Here is a 27,036-nt window from a genome sequence, read left to right as displayed (position 1 = left end):
TGCCCAAGTACTAGAATTTACTGGTTCAATGATATTGTTATCAACTAACTCATTTAATGCATCTTCCACTAGTTTTCTGTAGTGGTAGGGCACAGGCCTTGCTTTTTTCCAACTAGGCACAGCACCACTCTTTAGGTGTACCTTTGCTACAACACATGAAATGGGCAATCTAGAATCAGCTGAAATGTTTTCTAATTGTACCTTGGAATCCAAAACATTAACACCTTCCTCTATACCTGTGAGTGCAATACCAATTTTAGGCATTAAATCTCTTCCACATAAGTTAGAGTTATTAGACTCGACTACATACAAACTTTGAAATACATTGTGACCATTATAAAACACATATGCATAAACCTTACCCAAAACATGTAAATCATTATTACCATAAGCCTTTAAATTTTTATCACTAGGCTCCAAAGTTAAATTCAGTTTCTTAACCCAATGCAAGGCTAGGGTAGACACACTGGCCCCACAGTCAATCTCATAAGGCACATTATGACCTTTAATAATAATATCAATTTTATTTCTCACTGGCAAAATATTACCTACAACACTGTGTACAGATTCATGTGAAAAATCAACACCAACCACTTCTGGAAGGCTAGGCAACTGATTATCATCACTACCAGTATCTCTCTCTTCCTGAGAAATTTCCTCAAAAACAGCATTAGTTTTCTTTTTATCAAACTTCTTATTCTTGTTAAATTTTCCAAAAGATTCTTTCTGAACACTGCTATCACTAGGCTTACCTTGAGAACCTGTGTATTTACCAGAAAAATTCTTATCAAAATGGCACACTCTTTTGAGGTGTCCCTTAGTGTTACAAACTGAACATGTTAAATGTGAAAAACGACAGTTCTCACTTTTATGTGGATACCCACAATGCTTGCATCCTTCTTTTTTCTGACTCTTGAAAAATTCAGAACTAACCCCCACTTTCTTGACTTCAGTAGTCGGGAGCTTTTCCCCAACAAGAGCTTTTTCAAAATTTAAAAAATTTTCTAAGTCTCCGTGGAAGACATGGTTTGCAAATCTAAATTCTCAGCCACTAAGTTTGGGAAATACACTTCAGCATCCACAGCCATAAATAATAATTGGTCTCTTACTCGTGCATCAAATAAAGTACTAAAACTACAATCCTTGGCTAGATTTTTTTAAGTCAGCATACAAGTCTCTTAAACTTTCATCAGGTTTTTTCTTTCCCTTTTGAAATCTGATTAAGCTCCGATGATAGCTAGGCTTAACCTTATAATGTGATTCTAAAAGCTTCACTAAATCACTATAGTTCTTTTCATGAGGTAAATCAGGCGAACTCAAGGAGGCTAATGTAATATAAGTTTCACTTCCTGACGAAACTAATAAAGAATTTTTCTTCTTGGCGTCATCTGTGATTCCATTATGTGCAAAATGAGCCTGCAACATACTTAGCCATATCTCCCATTTAACTTTTCTTGGGGTCAAAACAGTCAATCCTATCTGAGTTATTGGCCATTGTAATTGATATGTAGTAAAATCCTGTTTAATCACTGTGAAACAAACAACTCTTGTAGCCTACTAATCCTAGGCTATCTGCGAATCGGCAGTAGTGGCATGGACGACCCATGATAGCGGGAATCGGCGAGCAGAAATATCTTCCTCTTTGGATATCACCACCATCAATAGAAATGACAGCTATTTCCGTCTTCCAAAACAGTAACTGGTCCATCCACAAGCAAAATCTCAAATCCTCGTCGCCACTGTTGCAGCATGGCTGAGGTAGCTGAGTGAAAAACGGGATTCAAGTTGCTCTTCTTTGAGAGCTTAGCAGACAAACGTGTAAAGGCAAAGATTGACGTCATAGTATCAGTACTTGAACAAAAACAAAACACGTCTATAAAGAATTCAAACATAAAAACAACGCCAACAGATGTTATAGAGTATCAAAACATACCATAGAGTATCAAACACACGAGAATCGAATGGTATGTAAGGAACCTACAGCATAAGTATACAATTTTTATACACCAACACAAAGTCTATTGTAAAATAAGAATAAAGTAATAATACAATAAATACCAATTTACCACACGGGATCACGGTGATGTCTAGGTGAGAGACATCTAGGTGAATTTGAGACACTCTAGATCAGCGTTTCTCAACTAGGGTTCCCCGGAACCCTAAAGTTCCGCACAAGGTCCCTAAGGTTCCGCGTGGACAAGTAAGATAATCTAATGTATTTTTTATTTTTTATTCAATTTCATATATATTATACAATTAAACACGCACGACATATTCTTGGTTATTGTAAGAATGTAATATAGACATCATCCTATCTAACCTCTTATTACAATGAAAATAAAATGAGAAAGATATGGTATATGTTTTTTTTTTTTTTGCGGAGGGGTTCCTTGACATGCAATTTATTTTAAAGGTTACGCAAGGGTAAAAAAGGTTGAGAAACGCTGCTCTAGATATAGGACAGCAACAAAAAATAAGGAAACCTGAATGAGAAGTGGCATGATCAAGGATTTTATATTATAAACAATGCAAGTAATTTTTGAAATAATGACAATTATGATATTAAATAATAATAATAAAATAACAAGGAAAACCAGAATATGATACTTTAATCTTTGACAGAGACCAGAAAACAGACATCAAGTAAGAAATGTTTACCTATAGGCAACTCTGTGGCTTTGTAGTTGATAAATTCTGAAAACTCTCCATACGAGGAAAGCAGGGGTCAAAGGGAAGGTGTTGTTATGCTGTGCTTTGTATGTAAACATAGGAATTTAGTTGTGTAATTTGAATGGTAAGATTCATTGATACATATGTTTATTTTCAACAATGCTATTAGATTTTCGAAATGCTATATTATTGTAGGACAAAGTAAAGACGCTTAGTATAATATGAAATAACTAGTCCAGTGATAATTTTTGTTATGTTAGTTTACAAAACTTTAGTTAATTTTAATCAGTGATAAATTGCAATCATTAATAACAATGGAATACTACAGATCTGTAAGAGATATTTCCAAATATAGTAATATTCATATAAAAAAATGTGTGATATATAGTATCTATTTTAGTATTTATAGGTACTTTTACTACTTATGGATCTACTAAGTCTAAGTCTAAGATCATAGATGAAAAAACAAAACAAAAGTCAAAAGAGAAGTATTTAATAATTTATGTATAGGAGTTTGGGGATTATGTGGCACTGAGATATTTTATTATAATGCCAAATTTCAGTTGATACATGTAAAAAGTTTGATACATGATAGGAAGATTCAAGATGGGTATTTTAGTTGTGCACAACTACGCGATATAATCATATAGCATTAGAAAATTAAATAATAATTTTGTAAATTATAATACATCAACATAATATGCAATTTTCTTGGTGGAAATCAATAACAAAAAAGTTGCTAAAACCTATTTACTAATGAATGAAGTCGTGGTGGTTGAATGATATGCCACATTTGTTTTAATAGATGCTGAGGTCAAAGAAATGAAAAGATGCTGAATTCATCTATTCTAACCTAACCTAACCTATCTAACCTACATAACCTAATCAATGTATAGTAATCCGGTACCTCAAATTCTAAAGATCATCAGGGTCGTTGTCATTGTCATGGATGCTGACGGCCTGATTATTAATGTACCTCGGGCAATTAACAGATGATGGCAGAACCCTGTGTTCTCTCATAAAGTCCAAGTAAGCCCTATTATCTTTGTAACAGCTCATATTAATGTCACCTGGAATTGTAGAACACCCAGTCCACAACAAGAAAGTCAACGTCTAATTGACAATGACGGGACTGGACAGACAACTGCATAGCACCTGGATCGTATCCTAGTGGCTTCGTTTGTTAGTAGATTTGCTTGTAGCAATATTTTATTTTTTTATTTCACTAAGAAAATCACATACTATGTTCATGTATTATAATTTACAAAATTAATATTTAATTTTCTAATGCTATATCTCATAGTTGTGCAGAACTAAAATAATACCTGAATTTGAAAGATGGTGTGTGTGTAATTCACCATGTCCATGGTCTTGGATCACATGTTGGACTGTGATCGATAGCTTTTACCTTCCCAGATGAGAGCTCAGAGCTCATATATGACTGATCTATGGGTAATGCAGTGACCTAACACACACATCCCAACTCCCCACCCATGAGAGTTGGAGTAACAACTCCTAGTGCAGTAATACTGAAATTATTTCAGCCCTGGGATGCATGTGTGTGTGTCTGTCTGTTTGTGAATGGAATGGTTACATTAGGTCATACAGGGGGTAGCCAAAAAGAAAAAGGCATAGAAACCACTCCCACCCATTCCATTCCCTACATATTCCACTCCCCTCCACCTTCCTCCCTCCCTCTTATCTTGGCACCTCCTGGATGACAGGTCATCCCTGCATCCTGTCCACTGCCCTGGATCAGAAACAGTGTTGCAAGACACAGCACATCCACAACAAGGCCGCTTCATGAATTCGGCCACCCCCCCTCTCCATCCCCTCATGCAGAAAAGGAGAAGACGGGGAGAAATCCCTTCACGCTGCGTCAAATTTTGTCTCGTACATACTTCCTCACCCCCCCATCCCCACCCACTCCTCATGCATCACAGCATCATCCATACACAACCCTTCTCCATTCTGTCCTCTCCCGTCCTTCCGCAACAGACATTCCTCTCTTTTGTAATGCCCCTTTTACCCCATCCATCCATCTCATCCTAGGACACCCCCTCATATTCACTCCTTCCACCTCTGCCTTCCACACCTCTTTTTCTAATCTTCACTCATTCTTTCCATGTGTACCAAACCATCCTAATACTCTTTCATCAACCCTATCCCCCAACTTCCTTTCCACCCCTGTTCTCCTCACCTCCTCATTTCTCACTATCCAGCCTATTAACCCCTATCATACTTCTCAGACATTTCTTCTGAAACACATTCAAACTCCCTCTCTCTTCCACTCTTCTGTTCCATGTTTCTGCCCCATACAGTGTTGTTGGCACAATCACTCCTTCATATAACCTCCTCTTAGCATCCATTCCCAGATGTCTATTTCTCATTACACTTTTAAATCCACCAAGGCATTTACTCGCTTCTCTCAATCTACATTCTACCTCCACCCCCACTCCTCCCTTTCCTGCCACATTTGCACCCAAGTATCTTATACTATCCTCTTCCTCCAGTCTCTCACCCTTAATGCTCACTTCTAGCCTGTTGTCACTCTCTCCCCTTGTACATCTCATCACCTTACTTTTGCCCACATTTATCTCCAGCTTCCTTCTTTCACACACCACCTCAAACTCTGTCACTAACTTCCTCAATCCCTCCTCTGATCCTGCTGCAAGCGCAGTGTTGTCAGCAAACAACAGCTGGCTCACCTCCCACTTTTCTCCATTTTCTTTAACCATCTCCAACCCCTAACCCACTACCCTTGCATTCACCTCTTGCACCACCCCATCCATGTACAGATTGAACAGCCAGGGCGACATAATACATCCCTGATGAAGTCCCACCTTTACCTCAAACCATTCACTCTCCATTTCTAATCCTAACACAAGCTCTACTACTCTCATAAAAACTCTTGACTGCTCGTAACAGCTTTCCTCCAATCCCATATATCTGGAGTACCTCCCACAGTGCCTTCCTGTCTACCCTGTCGTAAGCCTTTTCCAGATCCATAAAAGCCCAAAAAACATCCTTACCCTTTCCTATAGCTTTCTCACATATCTGTCTTACCACAAAAATCTGATCTACACAACCCCTACCTGTCCTAAACCCACATTGTTCCTCACCAATTACTCCCTCTGTTCCTCTCCTAATCCTGTCAATCAAGACCCTCCCATAAGCCTTCCCAACTACACTTAACAAGCTAATCCCTCTGAAACTACTACACACACACTTATCCCCTTTTCCTTGTAAAGCGGAACTATACAGTCACTCCTCCAGTCCTCCGGCACTCTACCCTCTCTTAAACAAACATTAAATAACCTCACCAGCCAATCCACCATCACTGTACCTCCTTTCTTCAGACATTCTGCATGGCATCCATCCATCCCAGGTGCCTTATCTGCTCTCATCATCTTAACAGCTGCTTTCACTTCATCTTTCCCTATTTCTTCTCCATTTTCCTCACTCATCACTCTCATTTTCTTAGCGCTTCCCACTGCAACTACCTTTCCCTCCCTATCCTCCTTCACATTTAACAACTCCCTAAAATACTCTGCCCACCTTCCTCTCACTGCCTTCTCTTCCATCTCTCCATCTGCACATTTTACCCCCTCCTCTCTAAGTCAAATTAGATTTTTTTTTTAATGGAAGTGCACATCTATGTGGTATAGTATTAGAAAACTAAATATTAGATTTGTAAATTATAATATATCAATGTAATATACGTTTTTCTTGGCAGAGATCAATAACAGAAAACGTTGCTAAAAGTGATGCACGAATGAAGTTGCAGCAGCTTCTTGAGATGCTATTTTTGTTTTGATAGATTTGGAGGTCAACGACAACAATGATGATCCTAATAACCTCTAGAATTACAAGTACTGCATTACTAAATGCAGGTTAGGTTAGAATAGGATAGACAAATTTAATGTACTTTAATTTCTTCGACCTCCGCAACTACAAATACAAAGATGATATCTCAAGCAGTCACAGTGGCTACATTCTTTTGTGTATCACTTTTAGCAACTTTTTCTCTTATTGATTTCCACCAAGAAAAATGTATATTACATTGATGTATTATAATTTATACAATCAATATTAAATTTTGTATTGCTATATTGCATAGATGTGCACTTCTAGAATTTACCTTAGGTCAGGTTGCTTAGTGATAATAGTATGATAATATAGTAAGTTTCATGTTAAATATCTGTGTTTGAGTGATTCTGGAATTTTACTGATATTACACCAAAGAGATGTAGTCATAGAGGTGGAGAAGGAGAGGTTTAGAGAGGGTATCAAATTGGAGGGATTATAGAGGTAAAAGAAGATCAATATTCATTTTTAAGTGAATAGTTGCCTCAGATCAGAAAAAGATATTATGGCACCATGGTCTGTTGAGCTATCTTTTCAGTTACTAGAGTACTGACTGCATGAAACTTATGCAATCAATACCCAATACAAGGCTGATAGCCTGAGGGTACTTGCCATTAAGGTTATAAGGTTAGATTAATGATGCAGTGTACAGTGCAAGATAGACACTAGGAGTATGGAATACAGAATTTTAAGGTGGGGGCAGAATCCCCTTTTGTGAATGATACAGTATTTTTACCATATGACCAGTCCTGCCCTGTTCCTTGTAGGTGGGTCAAAATAAGATTTGGTTATTCATTGTCAACCAAAGCTGTAAACAATATCTAGTGCTCTACCATTTTCTGGCAGAAAATTTGCCAAAAGTGTAAATCATATACCATGTTTGTGCCAGTTGCCACTGATGAAAAATGCAAGATTTTGAAACTTGCAGTCTGTATTTGGTCAAACCTATCATAATCTTAAACTAATCTAACTGAAAATATAGGGTTTCAGATGGTCATTAGGCATATTATTTCTCTGTTATGCTAATGAGATTTTTCTTAGACGAAAATGTTTTCAGCAACAAATTGTCTGAACAAATAATAGCACTATTTGATATATAAGTTAATCAAATTGGTACATAGCAATTGAGAGTGCATGCCATTTTGTCAAGATTTGTGTTGCCTAAAATAACTAACCTAATCTAACCCAAGCTAACCTCACCTGTTTTTAGGGCTGTTCTGGAATCTAGTTACCAGCCCTCTAGGGTTGAACTTATGGATGGAGATGGGGGTGTTGGCAAGTTGAATTTGTGTGGTGCATTGTTATCTTGTACTGTTCTTCCTCATCATAGACATCTTAGGCAAGGTATAACTCCATGACATTAACAGAATGGTACCAAAATAGAATTGGTCTAGCAGTAGATTCCACCTGTCCCTCATGCTGCCACCATACAGAAGACACATAGAACCTCATCTGCACTCCCTACTTTTGCCCTATCCTGACAACAACACAAAATCTATTCTCAGAATGACTTATGCACTAAACCAGTGGCTGTAGTCAGTGATATAGGGGTTGTGGGCCTCCTTCAAAAGAGACCAGGGACATTAAATTGATCGATAGCCTAACTAAACCTAGGACATACCATAGAGTGGAGAATGGTTATTGACATGCTTCAATTTCCTATCCCTTTCTGTGTGAGAGATTGGAGTAAATAAGTGTAATAATTACATTATTTGCACTTGCAGTATTGATGTGTTAGTTTTATAATTTTGAAAGTTGAATAATGCTGTTATTGTTTCCAATAATCTTTTATGGAAAATAATTTCTTTAGAAAAAAGTAGGTCTGTTAAGACATTCTAACCATGACCTTGTGATACTTATGTGTCCTTTAAACAACACATCAAGGACCTAATGGTGAAAATCAGTAAGAAAATAAATATATTAACCACTTTGGTACAATGACACCTACATAGGCATCATGAGACGCGTGTGGGTACATGAAGGTGCCAGCATCGACAACTTTATATATATATATATATATATATATATGTATATATATAAAGATATATATATATATATATGAAAAAGGTGGAAAAAGAGAGTCACGGGTCTCGTTCCGAGTTTATTCCTGACTGGTTTCGCTTGTAGCTTCTTCAGAGGAATTGTAGCCTCTGAAGAAGCTACAAGCGAAACCGGTCAGGAATAAACTCGGAACGAGACCTGTGACGCTCTTTTTCCACCTTTTTCAACTTGCCATAATGTCTCAACCTATATATATATATATTATATATATATACATGTTTATATATATATATATATATATTTGTATTTGTATTTGTACATGAGTTACCCCCAGATTCTGTGAACTGGTTTGATAACATTTTCTGTATTTATTATTGGTATTACTCAGAGTAATACAGCAGTGACTTTATATTTTATAATGTGAGTAGTGTGATGAAAATTATACATGGTAGCCAATGTTGCATGGGAGAATTTGAGTCATACTGAAGTGGTTAAAATCAGTAGCAAACACAGGGTTTGGTTAACAAAAGGAAACTAATCATATTCTTCAAACAGTTCTTAACCCCTTCCATACGGTGCCGCACACGTAGGCGTCATGGGGAGCGAGTGTATTCGCGAGGCTGCCATATCGGCGTCTTGATTATATTTATTGTAGTCGCCCCTCCATAATGACATTCTTTCTAATTCTTTTGTAATCGCATTTTCTATGGTTATCAAAATTCACGGGTGAAGAGAGAACGATCGATATAAGCGGTGACTATATTTTATGATGCGAGTATTATTACGACACGTCGTACGGCTGGCATTGGCTGCTGCCACCGAGATCTAATTCCATGACGCCTACGTGTGCGGCACCGTATGGAAGGGGTTAAGAACCACATGACTGTGCCTCTGTGGCATAGTTCCTTACAGTCAAGAAAATATAAGACACCCTAAAAACTACACCAAACGAAGCCTTAAGAAAAACAACAAGTATGCACTAGAATTACATTAATAGAACATCTACACACAGAAACCAAAAACCTCCCTAAAACACTACATAATTGTAGGCACAGTTCTATGAAAGATCTGAGCTCTACACATCTCATTATATAACCTCCCCCCCAAAATATATATATATATATATATATATATATATGCATATATATAAATATATATATGCATATATACATATATATACATTATACATATATCATATATACATATATGCATATATACATGTATATACAGTGCTCGACAAGGAAGTACGAACGGTTAGCGAGAATGAGTGATTAGAATGAATGAGTCATAAATCAATAAACAAAAGCTCACTTTGTACCTCTAATGCTTTGATGGGTGGCCTTTACGTGCAATGATCTCACCAAGGCGGTTTGGAATGGAAGTGGCGTACTTGGCAAGATGTGCTGGGGTTATACTAGCCCAGGATTGGCGAATGGCTGCCTTGAACTTGGGCACAGAGCTCGTATCTTTACCCTGCAGGTCTTGTTTAATGTGGTTCCACGGGTTTTCTATTGGGTTTATGTCAGGACTATTGCCTGGCCAGTCTGCTATGTAAGGTATATGACAGTCTTTAAGCCACTGAGTAACACTACGAGCAGTGTGGGGTGGGGCGTGATCTTGTTGAAAGATGTTAATACCTGAGCTATTAAAAGAATCCTCCAGGTGGTCATTTAAGAGTTCATAATAAATATATTGGTTCACTTTTTAATTTTTCGGTAGTACAACAAGACTCCCAAGTCCTCCTCCACTAAAACTTCCCCATACTATGAGAGAATCAGGATGTTTCACTGTTTGTTGAATGTACCGGGGGTCAAGAGTGTCAGTGTCTTTTGCAGACAGAGGTGCTTTCTAGCCTTAATATGGGCAAGAACAAGTATTTATCACAAGAGACAATAACCCAGATCATAGCTTTACATAAATCTGGTCACCAAACAAAGGAAATAATAGAGCAGGATGGGGTTGGCAAGACGTCTGTGTGCAAGTGGGTTGCCATTTTTAAGAAGGAAGGTGGCTGTGCCACACCCGGTTACAAACCAAGGAAAAAGTACCCCAAAAAGACATCCCCTCGTGCTACTAATGTTATCAAGAGACAGTTAGAGCATAATCCATGTGTTATGGCCAGAAAAATGAAAGAAAGTAACCCGGGACTCTTTGGGGAGGTTAGTGTGTGAGCCACATTCACGACCTTGGGTACAGAAGCCACCGCCCAGTGAAGATGCCTCTTCTCACTCTCAACCAGAGGCGCCATAGGGTCGAGTTTTGCAAGAAATATCTTTAGTGGGATGATGACAAGTGGTTGGATATTCTCTGGACTGAGGAGTCCACCTTTACTGTGACTGGCAATAGGGGTGGAAACGTGTATCGACGTGTGGGTAGCGACCCTCTTGACCCCTGGTACGTTCAACAAACAGTGAAACACCCAGATTCTCTCATGGTATGGGGAAGTTTTAGTGGAGGAGGACTTGGGAGCCTTGTTGTACTACCGAAAAATTAAAAAAAGAACCAATATGTTTATTATGAACTCTTAAATGACCACCTGGAGGATTCTTTTAATAGCTCAGGTGTTAACATCTTTCAACAAGATCACGCCCCACTCCACACTGCTCGTAGTGTTACTCAGTGGCTTAAAGACTGTCATATACCTTACATAGCAGACTGGCCAGGCAATAGTCCTGACATAAACCCAATAGAAAACCTGTGGAACCACATTAAACAAGACCTGCAGGGTAAAGATATGAGCTCTGTGCCCAAGTCCGAGGCAGCCATTCGCCAATCCTGGGCTAGTATAATCCCTGCACATCTTGCCAAGTATGCCACTTCCATTCCAAACCGCCTTGGTGAGATCATTGCACGTAAAGGCCACCCATCAAAGTATAAGAGGTACAAAGTGAGCTTTTGTTTATTGATTTATGACTCATTCATTCTCCTCATCACTCATTCTCGCTAACCATTCGTACTTCCTTGTCGAGCACTGTATATATATATATATATATATATATATATATATACGACTCACACAACCGGGGCCGGAGGGGACGTGTCCCCTTGAGGGATTTCCGGTTAATTCCAGTTTTGTTATATCCCCACATGTAACTCGATTGAGGGATATTCTTGAAAATTATAAGTTTATGGGAGGAAAAGTTTTTGTTTGTGCTGGAGATTTCCGACATTTTACCCGATATACGTGGTGGCGGTAAGAACGATAAACTCGAATACTGTATCAAATCGAGTTACATGTGGGGATATAACAAAACTGGAATTAACCAAGAACGTACGCCTCAAGAAAAATGATACAAACAACATTAAATTTGCACAAAAATTGTTAGAAATCGGATCACAAAATGACGGGCCTTTGGAACTTGAGGAAGGTTTTGGTGTTCAAGTAAAATCCCGTGAAGAATTGATAAATAGTATCTACGGGGACTTGGAAGACAACCATCTCAACGTTTAATATTTTGAACAACGAGCTATAATATCACCTACAAACGACGATGTTGACAGTGTGAATCTCATGATCTATGACAAATCAAAGGAAAAAGAAGTAATTTATTACAGTACTGATAGAGCAGTGGAAGAAGGGACCGATATTCAAACTTCGGTATTTAATGCCATGATAAGTCATTCTCTGCCTCCTCATCGACTTCAAGTGAAAATTGGAAGTGTAGTGATGGTTGTTAGAAACATTTGCCCTCCGAAACTGTGCAACGGAACGAGGCTTTTAGTTACTAATCTGAAGAAGAATATTATAGTTGGTAAAATTTTAGGGGGTAATTATCATGGTGAACAGGTTATGATCCCTAAAATAACGTTAGAAGCTCAAGACACTCCAGTTAGCTTCAAAAGAAAACAATTTCCAGTCAAATTAAGTTACGCAATGACAATAAACAAGTCACAAGGGCAAACATTCGAACGGTGTGGAATACTCTTGGATACAGTTCAGTGTTTCGCTCATGGTCAATTCTATGTCACCTGTTCAAGAGTAACATCGTGGAATTTTTTGTTCGTCTATACTGGCTGGCATAAAGTAAATAAAGAATACCGGTTAAGACCTGCCACGAACTGTGTATATAAAGAACTTTTCTCGGATAGCGTAGTGAACATTCAAGCATCACCTCCTGCTTCTGCAGTAACAGGCGAAGAAACAGAAGAACTTATCCCCATAGCTGAAGAAGAACCCGAATTAGGTGTAGTTCCAATACCAAAGGACGCTTATAACATTTCAGAAGAAGACGCCGTCAAGATGATCTTACCTGATTTTGCCTTCGAAGAAAACGTTTCAAATAAAGAAGAAAGTAACAGTAGTAATGAAGCTGAAAACCCTGTCACGAAAAAAATGGAAGAATTAATTATGGGTCTAAAAGAAGAGATGACTAAGAAAATGGAGGAAATCAAGGAAACGGTCAAGCGGCAAAGCGATGACAGATATTGCATCGTCTCCGTCTCGAAAAAAGAAGAAAGTTGACAATGGAATATAAAAGAGCGATGTCGAGGATGTCTCGTCTCCTTCGCCTCAAAGCAGTAAACAAATTATAGATGAAACTAAAGTTTCTGATGTAAATATAAGTTAAAATGATAAAACCTTTTATTTCAAACACATTCAAGAGGTAGAACAAAGTGTGCATTTTAAACCGTTTAGAGGTATAACAAAGGGGGCGCCGCAGGCCAAGACCTCCGGCGTAGCCGGGACTGGCGCAGCCAGTGGGCTTGTATATATATATGTGTGTGTGTGTGTATTTACCTAGTTGTACCTAGTTGTATTCTACGGGAAGGGGAGCTATGCTCGTGGTGTCCCGTTTTCATTTCTCGTTTTATCTAAACTATTTTTAAATTCATGTATTGTTTTTGCACACACCACTTTCTCATCTAACTTGTTCCAACTGTCTATTACTTTGTGAGGAAAGCTGTTCTTTTTCAGGTCTCTTCTATAGCTGTCTTTTTTTATTTTCTTTCCATGTCCTCTTGTATTTCTCTCATCCCATTTTATCAGATTCTCTCTATCAGTAATTTCTATGCCTTTCATGATTCTGTAAATAGTTATCAAATCTCCTCTCTCTTCTTTGCTCTAGTGTCTGTAGTTCAAGTTTTGCTAGTCTCTCTTCATATGATAGTTTTGTGAGTGTAGGTGCCAATTTTGTAATTGCTCTTTGTATTCTCTCAAGTTTTTTTATAATTTTTTTTGTACTTGGTGACCATATCGTTGCCGCATATTCCAATCTTGGTCTTATCAGGGTGATTAGAATTTTCTTCACCATTTCTTCATCCAGATATGTAAATGCAACTTTGATTGTTCTTATTAAATTATAGGTTTCTCCAAAAATCTTATTTATATATTTCTCAGGTGACATATTATTCATAACAATGACTCCCAGGTCCTTTTCATTTTCTACTTTTTTTATTCTTTCTTCTCCCAATTTATATGATCCTGTTATTCTGTTTTTACTTTTTCCAAATTCCATTATACTACACTTCTTTGTATTGAACTCCATCTCCCACTTCCTACTTCATTCCTGTACTTTGTTTAGATCTCTCTGTAGTGATTCACAATCTTCTTCCGTGTTCACTTTTTTCAATAGTTTTGCATCATCTGCAAAGAAGCTCATATAGCTTTCAATTCCTTCCTCCATATCATTAATATATATAGCAAACATTATTGGGGCCAGAACCGTTCCTTGTGGAACACCGCTTATTACTTCATCCCATTTTGAGTGTTGGTCTCTTATCACTACTCTCATTTTTCTTTCTTGCAAAAAGTCTTCCATCCAATTTAGTAGTTTGCCCTGTATTCCTCCTTCAGTTTCTAATTTCTTAAGCAACTTCTTATGTGGTACTTTGTCAAAAGCTTTTTTTAGGTCTAGAAATGCGCAATCAGCCCATCCATCTCTTTCTTGTATTATATCTATTAGCCTTGAATAGAAACATATTAAATTGGTGACACATGATCGTCCTTGTCTGAATCCAAATTGTCTTGGATTTAGTACGTTGTTTTTTAAATATTTTACCCATCTATTTTTTACAATTCTTTCACAAATTTTTGCTATTGTACTTGTTAGAGAGACTGGCCTATAGTTGTTAGGGTCTTCCTTATTTCCCCCTTTATATATAGGTACTATATTTGCTTTTTTCCAATCTTCTGGAACTTTACCTTCTTTCAATGAACTGATTATTATGCTATGTATTATATCTGCCAGTTCATTCCTGCATTCTTTCAAAATCCAGTTTGCCATTTCATCTGGTCCATGTGATTTTCTGACATCAAGATTACTCAAGTGTTTCAATATTTCATTCTTTGTTACTTCTATTTCTTTCATAGGGGGGACTTTCTCTTTCCATTCAATCTCTTCAGGTTGTATGTTCTCCCTTGTAAACACTGATTTAAAATGTTTGTTCATAATTTCCGCCATTTCAATTTCCTCTGTGTATTCAATTCCTCCTTGTCTTAATTTCTCCAAATCTTGTTTGTTTTTCAGTTTGTTGTTTACAAATCTGTAAAATAGTTTTGGTTGATCTTTACACTTTTCTATGACATCTTTTTCATATTTTCTCTTTTCCTCTCTGCACGCTTGTACATATTCATTTCTATAACAAGTATATATTTTCCATTTTTCTGGTCTTTTGTTTTTCTTCCATTTGGCCCAAGCTTTGTCTCTCTTGTCTTTTATCTCCCTAAAACTTTTATTGTACCAGCACTTTATATATTATTTTTCCTGTTTTTGTCTTGGGACATACTTTTCTACTCCCTTTTTATAGATTTTTGTCAAAATATTCCATTTCTCTTCTACTGTTGTATCTTCTTTGTGTATTTTTTCCCAGTTTTCATTTTGGAAGAATTCTCTTATTTTATCAAAATTTGCTTTTTCATACATCAGTCTTCCTTTTCTATATTGTTCATTTCTTTTCATGTATTTTTTCTCATTTAGTTCTAGTTCTATCAATATGTGGTCACTTTTGCTTATTGGTGCCTGGTATTCTATCTTTTCCACTATTTCAGGTTCTGATGTGAATATTAGGTCTAGTCTCGATGGTTCTTCATTTCTATACCTGGTGTTCTCTTGGATCCATTGTGTCATTGTGTGGTCAGTAATCATCTCTAGTAGAACACTACCCCATGAGTCTTCTCCACCCTTTATGGTCATCTCTTCCCAACATATTTCTTTGCAATTATAGTTGCCCATCATAACTATTCTTCCTCCATCTTCCATTATCTTGTTTAGTGTTATTCTTGTGTCTTCTAACATGCTTTTATGTTCATTCTCTTCCCATGAGGCTGTTTTTGGGGGGATGTAGTTTATTACAAATTTTCTGCTCTTCTTATCTCTATCTTCTACTTCTATCATAATCATCTCTACTGTATTGTTCCCATATGTGACATTCTTCACGCTTATATCCTTCTTAGTCAGGAACATAACTCCACCCCCTTGTTTTTTCTCTCTGTTTCTAATCCAATAATTATATGTATTGTGTCCTATGCTGTTGGGTGGTAGTGGACCTTTTAATTTTGTTTCAACAATTCCCATTATGTCCGGATCTTTTTCAGATATTTGTTCAGTTCATTCAGTCCTGTTATTAATCCATCTATATTTGTGTAGGATACTCTTAACTTTCTGTTATTTCCATTGTATTCTCTGTTTCTTTTGTGTTTCTCTCTGTTATGTTCCATTTCTTCAATTTCATATTCACTACTCTCCAGTAGAATTCTTGTTTTTCTGTCTCCGTTCTGGTCTCGTTTTTTTCTTAGCTTCATGTCTTTTCCTTATTTCCTCTCTTTCCTCTTTATTCATTTCCCTTTTTATCCATACCTTTTTATATTGTTCACTTGTTGCTAGTTTCCCTGTTTTGGATAAGATATTCTCAGCCGTAGTTTGTGACCTGAATTTAATCTTAATTGGTCTGATCTTGTCTGTACTATATTTCCCGAGCCTGAATTTCTCTTCAATTTGTTTTATTATTTCTGGCTCATCTTCCTGAACTAATTCTAGTAAATTTCTTACTTTTTCATTTTCCTCTTTGATTCTTGTGGTTCTATATGGGTTATGTTTCTCTTCCATTCCTAATATAATTATACATTTCTTTCTATCTGCTAAGTCTCTTACTATATTCTCCTTCTGTCTCATCACTTTAATAACTGAGTCTTCAGTTTGTTCATTCATTTGCTGTTTGATTATGTCAGTAAATGCAACTTTGCTATTTTCTTGGATTTTTTTCCAACCCTCCTTGTTCTCCTTATTATTCTCCTCTAAGACTTTATTCTCTTCTTTTACTTCTTTGAACTGTTTTTTTAATTCTTCAATTTCCTTAGTTAAGTTTATGTTCGCCTTCTCTAGTTCTTCCAATTTTTCAACCCTCTGCACAATGTTGTTAACGTGACCGAACCTAAATTCCCAGTGCTCGATCATCTTATCGAGCTTCTCTTCTAGTCTTGTTAATCGGGGGGGGGGTTTGTGTCCCCCCCACCCTCTTTAAATCCCTGGAAAATATTCTCATCATCTTCTACTGTATTGCTCTTATCTATACTTCTAATCTTTACATTTTTGTTAGACATTTCGTCATCGCTAAATTGGTCCGGACCTCGTTTGTTTAGATGGCGTCTGCCTGCCTGGGCCAAGTCCTCACCTTCCTCATTTCCTTCCATTTCCCTCAGTAATCCCTCCCCTTCTCCTTTTTCCTTACTTTCCCCTACACCACGAGCAATTTCCCCCCCACCCTGTAAATACAATAGGTACTTCCTTTGCTTTGGGATCCACGAAATTTCACTTTTTCTTCAGAACGTCCTCTAAGCCGTCCGTTCGTTGAAGTGTGTGTGTGTATAATATATAAAGAAAATATAAATAAGATAATATTAATAATGAATAAATCTCTATACATCGGTAGGCCTCTTCCTCTTATAAGCACCATGCTATTATGTCTTGAGTTCAGGCCACCATCTAGCACTAAAACAATACCAACATAGAGTAGGCCCACATATGCAAATTGTCCCATATTCACAATACAAAAGACATTGAATACTTCATCTTGCATTGCCCTGCTCTAGCCTTATCCAGACCATCATAATATCTATTCAATACATGAGTTATGGGCCAGTCCAGGGACAATGGATTGATTGATTAATCGTACTGTGGCCTCTTATGGATTCATTTACCCCATCCACTCACCTTTTCATTGGTCTGCTCTCCTTTTACACAGAGAAATGAAGACCCAAAAATGTAAGTAGAACAGATGAAGGACACCATGAGCATCAGTCTCCTCTCTTCCTTATCTATATGTTTTGAATGTGTTAAGAATATTTGTGTGAGCTGAAGATTATAAGTGAACACTGGTATAAATAAGATTTATGTAGGTGTGCAGTAACAAGTGATTTTTTTAATACAGTATCACTATTTAAATAAGAAAAACTTGTATGTTATAAGGTTCTAGATTTAACTTATGCTTTTCAGATGGATGTCTCAGATGATCCTCATTGTGCAATTCAGGTCCAAGCAGATAGAGTTACAGGGCTTGCTCTATTAACATTAATGGAAAAGGTAGATTACTTTCTACTTTCATTTTACTCATTGACTGATTTCTTTTTATGTAATGTGAGACTTGGATAAAACATCTTAAAAAGATTAGTGGTTTGTTTAGTTGTTGGGTTGTAGTTATTGTTCTGACAAGGAATTATTATAAAAAACTGATTTTTATTATAGTTTATGTGCCACATATATACCAGAGGGGCTTTTCAAAACATACTCTTGTATATAAAATGGTCCTTCAGTGTAAACGGTGAAATTGTCAAATGCATGCATCTTTATTTTTACATCATAGATCTATAGATATATAACTGATTGGATGCTTGCTATAGTTTGCTCCTGAAGTGTATTGAATTTTGTAGGTATTAGACCAATTAAATGATAAGTGAGAGATTAAAGAGTTTGACATGTATGAAAAAAATCATACTTACATATACCAAGAGCTTTTCCCCCCGATACAAGGGATGTAGCCAAAGTCAAAAGGCATAATTCCACTCCCACCCATTTCATCTCCACCCTCTCCACTCCCATTCACCACCCCTTCCTCCCTCCCTCTTATCTTGGCTCCTCTTGGATAATGGGTCATCCCTGCATCTCACAGTACAGCAAGACACAGCACATCCAGAGCAAGGCTACTTCATTTAATTGGTGAAACCCCCTCTCCATCCTCTCATGCAGAAAAAGAAAAGATGGGGAAAAATCCCTTTGTACTGCTATGGTAAGTTCATGGCATCGAAGGTGAGGCAAATACAAACCCAGGCTTCTAATGTCGTATTTTATTTGGTTCTATTATGTATGGTTTGGAGTGTATCCATGTTACTGCAAAAGGGGAGGAGTAGAGATTACCTTGTTTATGGTGTGTGTAACTGGCATGTGTGCTTTCTTGAAGTGTAATGACGCCCCTCTGACCCTGGTGACCTATGCTTTAGGTAGCTTAGGTTTTGGCCCAGGGTCTTGGCTAATCATCTCCCAGAGTAGCATCCACTTGACCTAGCTCGTGCAGCTTGTGGGCGAAGCTTATGGTTGCCATGTCGCTTGGGCACTGTTGTCTCTACTACACACAAAGCACAAAGAGTTTCTTGCTCTTCCAACACACACCACACCCCTCCCCCTCTGTCAACAAAATCCTAAAAAAAAAAAAAAAAAAAAAAAAAAAAGAGAGGGAAAAATTGGTGCATGCGTGTTGTCAGATGACAAGTGAGTAGCCTCCTATGTACAACAATCACACCAATGAGAAAACCCTTCACCAGCAACACAGAAAAATCAATTTGTTTATGTGGGGGTGGTCAAAAGATGATCACTCGCCATGGGGCTCTGTGCTGGTCCTCCTCCTCTCAGCTTGCTGTGGTGCTCTGTGCTGGTATTTCTCCTCTCAACTTTCGGTGCTCTGCGTTGGTAACCTGTTCCTAGAGGACCTGTAAAAATCAACACTGGCAGAATCCTTGCATAGAGGGGAGTAAGGGAGTTAGTAGCAGATCATGCTCATACAAATGCCCTCTGCTTACAATATCATTGTAAATGACCACCAAGAAGATACTAGAGTAGAGAGTGCCTTTGCTCATTTTATGAAAGAAACTTCAAAAGTGAATATTATAAAAAAAAAGGTAAGGGCATAGACACACTCATATTGTGCTACATGATCTAGGATCTGTCAATTTTGTGGCTAAAAATTTGTCTCCAACTCGCACCTTTGGGTAGGAGATTCCTCTGAAAGTGGGAGAGAGGGCTTAGCAATTAAATTCAATCTCCTATGCCTCACAAGGTTGCTACCAGTAGACAGTAGGTTTTAATGTCACTATCAGTGACAGTAGGTTTTAATTGATGTTGCTTACATTGATAGTAGGTTTTAATGTCGCTACCAGTGATGGTGCCACACTACCAGTGACCCAGGACATTGGACAAGATGCAGGGATGACCTGTCATCCAGGAGGGGGGTGAATTGAAGTGGAGTATGTAGGGGATGGAATGGGTGGGAGTAGATTTTATGCCTTTGTTTTTTTGGCTACCTCCCTTGTAAGGGGGAAAAAGTATTTGGTATATGTATGTACCAGTGAGGGCAGGTTTTAATGTCGCTCTCAGTAACAGTAGGTTTTGGTGTTGCTACCAGTGATGGTAGGTTTTGATTCCTTCTCACATGTGCCCTTTATGTGTTCATATTTTCACACACTGAGAGGCTGCTTAGCTTATGATTAATGTTGAACATGCACTTAAAATTGCCACCCATGGGGTAGGTAAATAGTGTGTTTGTTATTCACTATTAGGTAGGTCTAATGGTTCCCTCTTGTGTGGGGAATGCTCTTCTTGTGTTCATATTTTCACATACAGAGAAGTTACTTAACATATGATTAATGTTAATCATGCTCTTAGAATTGCTACCCATGGGGTAGGTAAATATTGTGTTTATTATTTGCTATCTAGTAGGTCTAATGGTTCCTTGTGTTTGTATTTTCACACACTGAGAAGTTGCTCAACTTATGATTAATGTTAATCATTCACTTAGAATCGCTACACATGGGGGAAGATAAATGTTATGGCTATTATTTACTACTACTTAGTAGGTCCAATGGTTCCTTCTTATATGTGAGGAACGCTCTCTTTGCATTCTTATTTTTGTACACTGAGAGGTTCCCTTCTTGTTTGATCCTGTCTGTGTGGATGGAGAACTCATAGGCTGAGTGGATGTGCTTTATGCGATAGATGATGTCACTAACTTTTTTAACCAACCTAAAAGGTCCTTGGTACAAAGGCTGGAGTTTCTTTGCAACACCTTGCCTGGATCAGGAGGTGATGTAGACTCTGTTTCCTAGCACATTTTGTTTTATTCTCGCCCTTGATCTCCTTTATTGCCAATCTATGGTCACTGCTTCGAGAAACCTCCAACAGCATTTGAAGCAGGTATTAGCAATTGCTATAGTTTCGGCTGCCACATTATTGACATTATACCAAGGGGTGTTTGGCCTTGTGAACTCTGTAATAGGGAGAATGGAGTCTCAGTGAAAGAAAAGGAAGCGAGGGGAGTCTTGCAGGACTGTGGTAGGCGGAGTTGTAGGCTAATACTATGAGAGGGAGCATCTGATCCCAACCTGTTTGGTGCTCTTGGACAAGGGACTAGGATTTTAATGATGGTCCCATTTACCCTCTCCATTATTAAGTTGCTCAGTGGGTGATATGGTGTTATAGCATTGTGTTTGATATTTGCCATTTCCAATACTGCCTTGAACATTTTGTTCATGAACTCCCTTCCCCTGTCTGAGATCACTTGATGCACCATGGATGGATAGTGCATGGGTTATGAAAGCCCAAGCCACTACCCATGCTTCTTTGGAACTTATATGCACAGTGACCAAGAAATAGATTAGGACATATACCACAATGAGGATGTACTTTGTACTATCAGAAATGGTGATTAACAGCCCTATGAGATCAACATGCATTCTCTCAAACAGACTTGCCATGTCAGGAAACTGTCTGAGAGGTGCTGGGAGGTCATAGGGCTTGCACATGATGCAAGTTTTGCAATTCTTTATGAATGCCTTAACATCCTCTGACATCTTTAGCCAAAAGGCGAACTTTTGCAACCGCTCAAGAGTGACTTGGATTTCTCCATAACTTGCCATTGGGAGACAAATGGACAGTGCACAATGCAGCTTTCTTAGCTCCATCATGGACTACCAGGCAAAGATTCTCTAACTGATATGCATTTGTGTGCGAGTGGTATAAAAGTCTGTCAGGGAGGAGTTGGGACCCTTGATTGGCACTCTTAATCTAGGAACCTTTGGCTCTACCATTGTGTCTCCTTTGAGATAATTTTTTATATTTCCCCAGTCATTGTGTTCATTCTGTCCCTTCTGGATTGCTAATTTGTCCCATTTGACGTGGTCATCCTCATTATTTGAGTTCCCTTGGCTACCCGTGGTTATGGGCGATGCTATGAAGGTGTCTTAGGGTGGTCAGCTCCCCATAATCCAGACATAATTGACTTCGAGATAAAAATCAGTGGTTGCCCTTTGCCATCTGAGAATCTGAGTGTTTGTGCCCTTAGCAGTGAAGAGCCAGACCAAAGGCCTATGATTGCTCAGTAGTCTAATTGGATATCCCATCATCAGAGGTCAATTTACAGTGAGACTGTAAACTGCTGCTAATGCTTCTCTTTCAGTGGTGCTATACCATCTCTTGTACTCATTTAGAGTGCGACTGAAATAGGGAGTGGTTGTCTCCTACCTCCCTTGTCCTCCTGCTGAAGCATGTCCCTGCTTGCCCATGCACTGGCATCTGTAGTGAGTAAGAAAGGTTCTGCAAAATTGGGGTAAGGGAGGACCACCGTACTGGATAAGTGTGTTTTTAGGAACTCAAACGTATCCAGCTGAACGGATGTCCATGGGGGAAGTTTTTGTTATATCTACTAGAGGTTTTGAAATCTTGGAAAAATTTGGGATGAATTTTCTATAGTACCCTGTTAATCCCTGGAAAGAGAGCAGTTCTTTCTGATGTGTTGGCTGCAAGAAAGCCTTGATGGTTCGAACCTTCTCTGGTTGAGGCTTGATCCCGTCCTGGGATATTACATACCTTAGGTAGGCGACACAGAAAGAAGTGACAGTATACCAGCCTCAAAGAGAGGCCTGCCTCCTGGAACCTCCGTAGGACATCCTTAAGATTCTTGAGGTGGTCGTCCCAAGTGGTTCCCAGAACAACGATATCCATGTACACCATCATGCTAATCCCTAACGGCCCCATAAGCACTTGATTCAATACCCACTGAAAGCAGGATGGAACATCTTTCAACCCAAAGGGGAGAGATATGAACTAGTAGTGACCCTTGGGTGTTAAGAATGCAGATTTCTCACAGCTGCTCTCTCTCAGTGAGATCTGGAGATACCTGGATTTAAGATCCAACAGGGAAAATAAGATGCTGGTGCTGAGACTCTGTAACATTGAGTTGATATGTGGGAATGGGAACCTCTCTTCTACCACATTCTTGTTTAGTGCTCGAAAGTTGAGACAGAGCTAAACCATGTTGTCCTTCTTTACCACATGGATGACGAGCATTATATGGGGATTAGAATGGACAGATGATCCCCTTATGTAACATGTCTCCTATCTGTTCCCGTATTTCCTCTCAGAATTTATCAGGAATGGGATAAGATTTACAGTATACAGGTGGTCTAATGGTCCTGATCTTGTGGAAAAAGTGAGGTGTAACCATTAGTGGGTCCCCTGGTAAGGCAAGAACATTGCCATATTCGACCACAAGAGTGGTCTAAATTAGACTCTCCTTGCTGTTTGGGCTGGCGAAGAAATTCATAACTTCCTGTGTTAGTTTATCCCTTCTTACTATATCCACTTTCTTGGTTGCCTGCACTGTTCCCACAGATAAGTCTGTTCTTCTGTGTACCTATTTGATTAACCTCAGGAGTGTAAGTTCCTCAACCATGTGGTCTCTCTGGATCTCAAAGACATCAAGTCCCAAGTTCAGAAATGGAACCTTGCACAAGGCCTTTCCTTCCTCTGTTCTGTGTAGCTCCACTACTCCCTGGCCGAGCAGGCTGGCCCCCTCAGCATATATTTATGCTGAGATTGCCTGACTTGTGGGAGTGAGTTTGTTTGCTCTCTCTGAGGCCAATTCCAGTGTTCCACCCAAGAATCCTGGTACCCTTCCAGCCTCAGTGGCTTTAACTGGGAATTTGTCTACCTCTCTTACTTCCTGATGACTCTATCTCTCCTCTAAGATGGTGAGCATTGGCGTTGTTGAAGCACTTGTCCCTGCAAAGATTATTGGAATATCCTTGCCTTCAATTTTGAATGTTAAAGTCTGTGCACTGGCAAGACATCTATTCCTAATATCAATTTAGTGGGAAAGCCCTCTACTGGGATTACAAAAAATGAGTGCATAAACTGTAAACCCGTTAGACCAGTCCTTACAATAAATTTACCAAGGTTTGGTATCTCCGAACCATTGGCCACTAATATTCTAGTAGTGCCCACTTTTATGTCCTCTGCGTTAATGGGCAGGTTGCTCCTATGAATTAGAGATAACACTGCTTCATTGTCCAACAAAGCACTAACCAACTGGGTGGCGTTCATCCCAAACAACTGAATTGCCACCATGGCCCTCCCACAGCACTATGAGCACTGGAAAAATTTATGTGAACAACGTCCACATTCTTCCTAGGCTTGGCTGTCATCGGGGGGGGGGGGGTGTCTTCCCTCTGCGCAAGAAGTTTTTTGACTTGCTGCCACTGGTCAAAAGGCCTGACTAGCCTTTGTCTCATACGTGACCTGTGCAATCACAAGCATGGCATGGCTTGCGTGGCTGGCCGCGGGGGCGAGAGTAACATGTCTCATTAGAGTGGCCCAGTTTCTGACAATGGGTGCAATAGGGATGCCACCAATTTTTTGTATAATGCCCACTGCTCCTTTCCCACATCTTTCTGAGTCCTCCAGCCCTGTGGGGGGGAGGGGTTGTCTTCCTCTGGAGGGAGTGCCTCTATCTCTCGCAAATGGTGAGGCAAGGAAAAATTTGTTTGTGGGCTGTGGGGGTGGAATGCCTTGGGGGTGTACATGGTGATTGTTTGATGTCTCTCGTGGCAGGTTATAATATTAGTGCCAAATATCCCTTTGCTGGAATATTCAGTCTTTATGGTTAAGTTATGCTATTGTGCATAATCTATGGCAGCACGTTAAACCTCTTGAGTAGACGATTCTTCATCCTAAGTGAGTACCCTCGCAAATTGTGGGGCATGGTTGCCATTGATTTGTTGATGGTGACAACAATGGTGTGCTCTTCCTTGTCAGGATGGTAAATTGCATATGAAGCAACCATATATTTACCTAAGTTATTCCACATATTTATACATCTATATGAAAAACTGTATTTCTTCACATCCTTTCAACATGTGGTCTTTCTTAATCATCCATGACCTCTTAAACCTTCCTGTCTTTGATCAGAATATTTCTTCTTTAGTGATCTGAACACTGTAATCATGTCATCTCTTTCTCTTCAATCTTTCAAGGTTGGCAGACCCAGTACCTTTAGTCTCTCCTGATATAGTTTATCTGCCAGGCTGGGGACCAGTTTGGTTGCTGCCCTTTGTATTCTCTCAATCTTGCTTATATCCTTCACTCTGTATGGGGACTATACTACTGGTGCATATTCCAGTCTTAGACATATCAGGGTTTCAACAAGTCCTTCATCATCTCCTCATCCACATAATGGAACACTACTTTAATCTTTTGCGGTATCCATGTCTCTTCCACAATCCTGCTGATATGTCTGTCAGGTGACAGGTTGTCTTTTATCAACACTCCCAAGTCTTTCTCCTCTTTTGCTTTTGTAGTGTGTTCGCTTCCTAAGGAATAGGTTAAGGATGGCTTTTAGCAGCTCTTGCCCATTTCCAGTACTTTGCATATTTTGGTATTGAACTTTATTTCCCATTCTTGGCTTCATGCAAAAATAGTATCTAGATCTTTTTGCAATATTCTACTGTCCCCTTCATTTTTCACTCATGATTTTTACATACAAGGTGAGTGTCTCAGAAGCCTTCATCTCAATAGTGTCCAGGTGGCTTCTGATACTATCTGCCAAAGCAGGTGAGTAAAAGAATTGGCAGAATGCCTCCTTAAAATTTCCCCAATGGTTGGGATATTTACCTCATGCTAACCTAGTGGACATAGCAAGATCGTCAACAGATATTTTATGGAAGACACCGATCTTGTTGATGTTGCTCATCTCTGGATACCACCTTTCTTCCAAGAGACTGAGCCATGTTTGCACATCATAGCATGCTGGGTGCCCATTTGTTGGGTGTTGCATTATCCCCATTGAAAGTAACAGAGGAATGTCCGCTGTATCCAGCAGCACCTTGGACTGGTTGTCCATGTGGCCAGTTTCCTGAGGTCTATTGTTATGCTTGGGTGACATATTAATAAAAAGAAAAATAATATTGCTCCTTTTGCATTCACTGAGTGCTCCTAAGAGGGTGATTTGTTTCTTGTAAAAATGTGCACCGAGTTTAGAATTTGGGTACATGTATAGAGTGTATTGCCTCTATTCCATGGCCACCATCACTATGGTAAGTTCATGGCATCGGGGGTGAGGCAAATACAAACTCAGGGTTCTAGTGCTATATTTTATTTTGTTCTGTCATGTATGGTTTGGAGTGTATGCATGTTGCTACAAAGGGGGAGGAGTAGAGATTATCTTGTTCATGGTGTGTGACTGGCATGTTTGGGGTAGCTTGGGTTTTGGCCCAGGGTCTCGGCCAATCATCTCCCAGAGCAGCACAGTTCATGAGCAGAGCTTATGGCTGCCATGTCACTTGGGCACACTTGTCTCTACTACACACAAAGCACAAAGAGCTTCTTGCTCCTCCAACACTCACCACACTACATCAAAATATCATTCACACATAACCACTCCCTAACCCCCATCCCCTACCTACTCCCTTCTATGCATCAAAGCATCATCCATACACAACCATTCTCCACTCATCCCTATCTTCTGTCTTTTCCTTTCCTCAACAGACATCCCCTTCTTTCTCACTGCCCCTTTTACCCCATCCATCCATCTCATCCTTGGTCACCCCCATCTGGGGTATTGGCTGCATGTTATTGTGGCAAAGTAGCATGCAGTTGATACTTTAGGGTCTATATGGGGTGCCCCTATGGACCAGAGCCACTCATCATTTTGTCTGTGATAGAGAAAAACTCTTCATAGAGAAATGATGACACTTTTATACTACAACTATCCCTCCGTCATGCTGTCCCCCAACCCCTTGTTACTGTCCTGTACCATTTCTCTGAATATTCATTTCCTTTTTTTGCCTACCCTGTGGTGGGAGAAGAGAATGCTACCACCAAGTCTTCCCACTTGAGTCATAAGATGCGACAAAAAAACGGGACAGGGGATGGGATTAGGAGTCCTTCTACCTGTAGCCCCAAAGGGGACATTCCTAAAAAAAGTAAAGGCATAAGAGGGTATGGGAGTTTTCCATCCAGT

General features: G+C 39.1%; 1 protein-coding gene across 4 annotated transcripts in view; it reads left to right on the top strand.

Annotated features, from left to right (window-relative positions):
• Positions 1-2,614: 2,614 nt before the first annotated feature.
• The window catches only part of LOC143041515 (uncharacterized), an 85,947-nt gene continuing 61,525 nt past the window's right edge, over positions 2,615-27,036 (top strand). For 2 of the 4 annotated variants that reach the window (XM_076213481.1, XM_076213482.1), the window contains exons 1-2: positions 2,615-2,794; positions 17,970-18,056. The gene's annotated coding sequence lies outside the window, so the exon portion shown is untranslated. Of the gene's footprint in view, positions 2,795-17,969; positions 18,057-18,642; positions 18,760-27,036 lie in introns of all 4 variants that reach the window. The other 2 variants (XM_076213480.1, XM_076213479.1) reach the window with 2 other exon arrangements.

The sequence above is a fragment of the Oratosquilla oratoria genome, chromosome 31 (genome assembly GCF_046742065.1).
Source record: "Oratosquilla oratoria isolate Oo_2021 chromosome 31, ASM4674206v1, whole genome shotgun sequence".
Lineage (NCBI taxonomy): Eukaryota > Metazoa > Arthropoda > Malacostraca > Stomatopoda > Squillidae > Oratosquilla > Oratosquilla oratoria.
The sequence above is the reverse complement of the archived record's forward strand: the minus strand, read 5'-3'. Positions and strand labels throughout refer to the sequence as shown.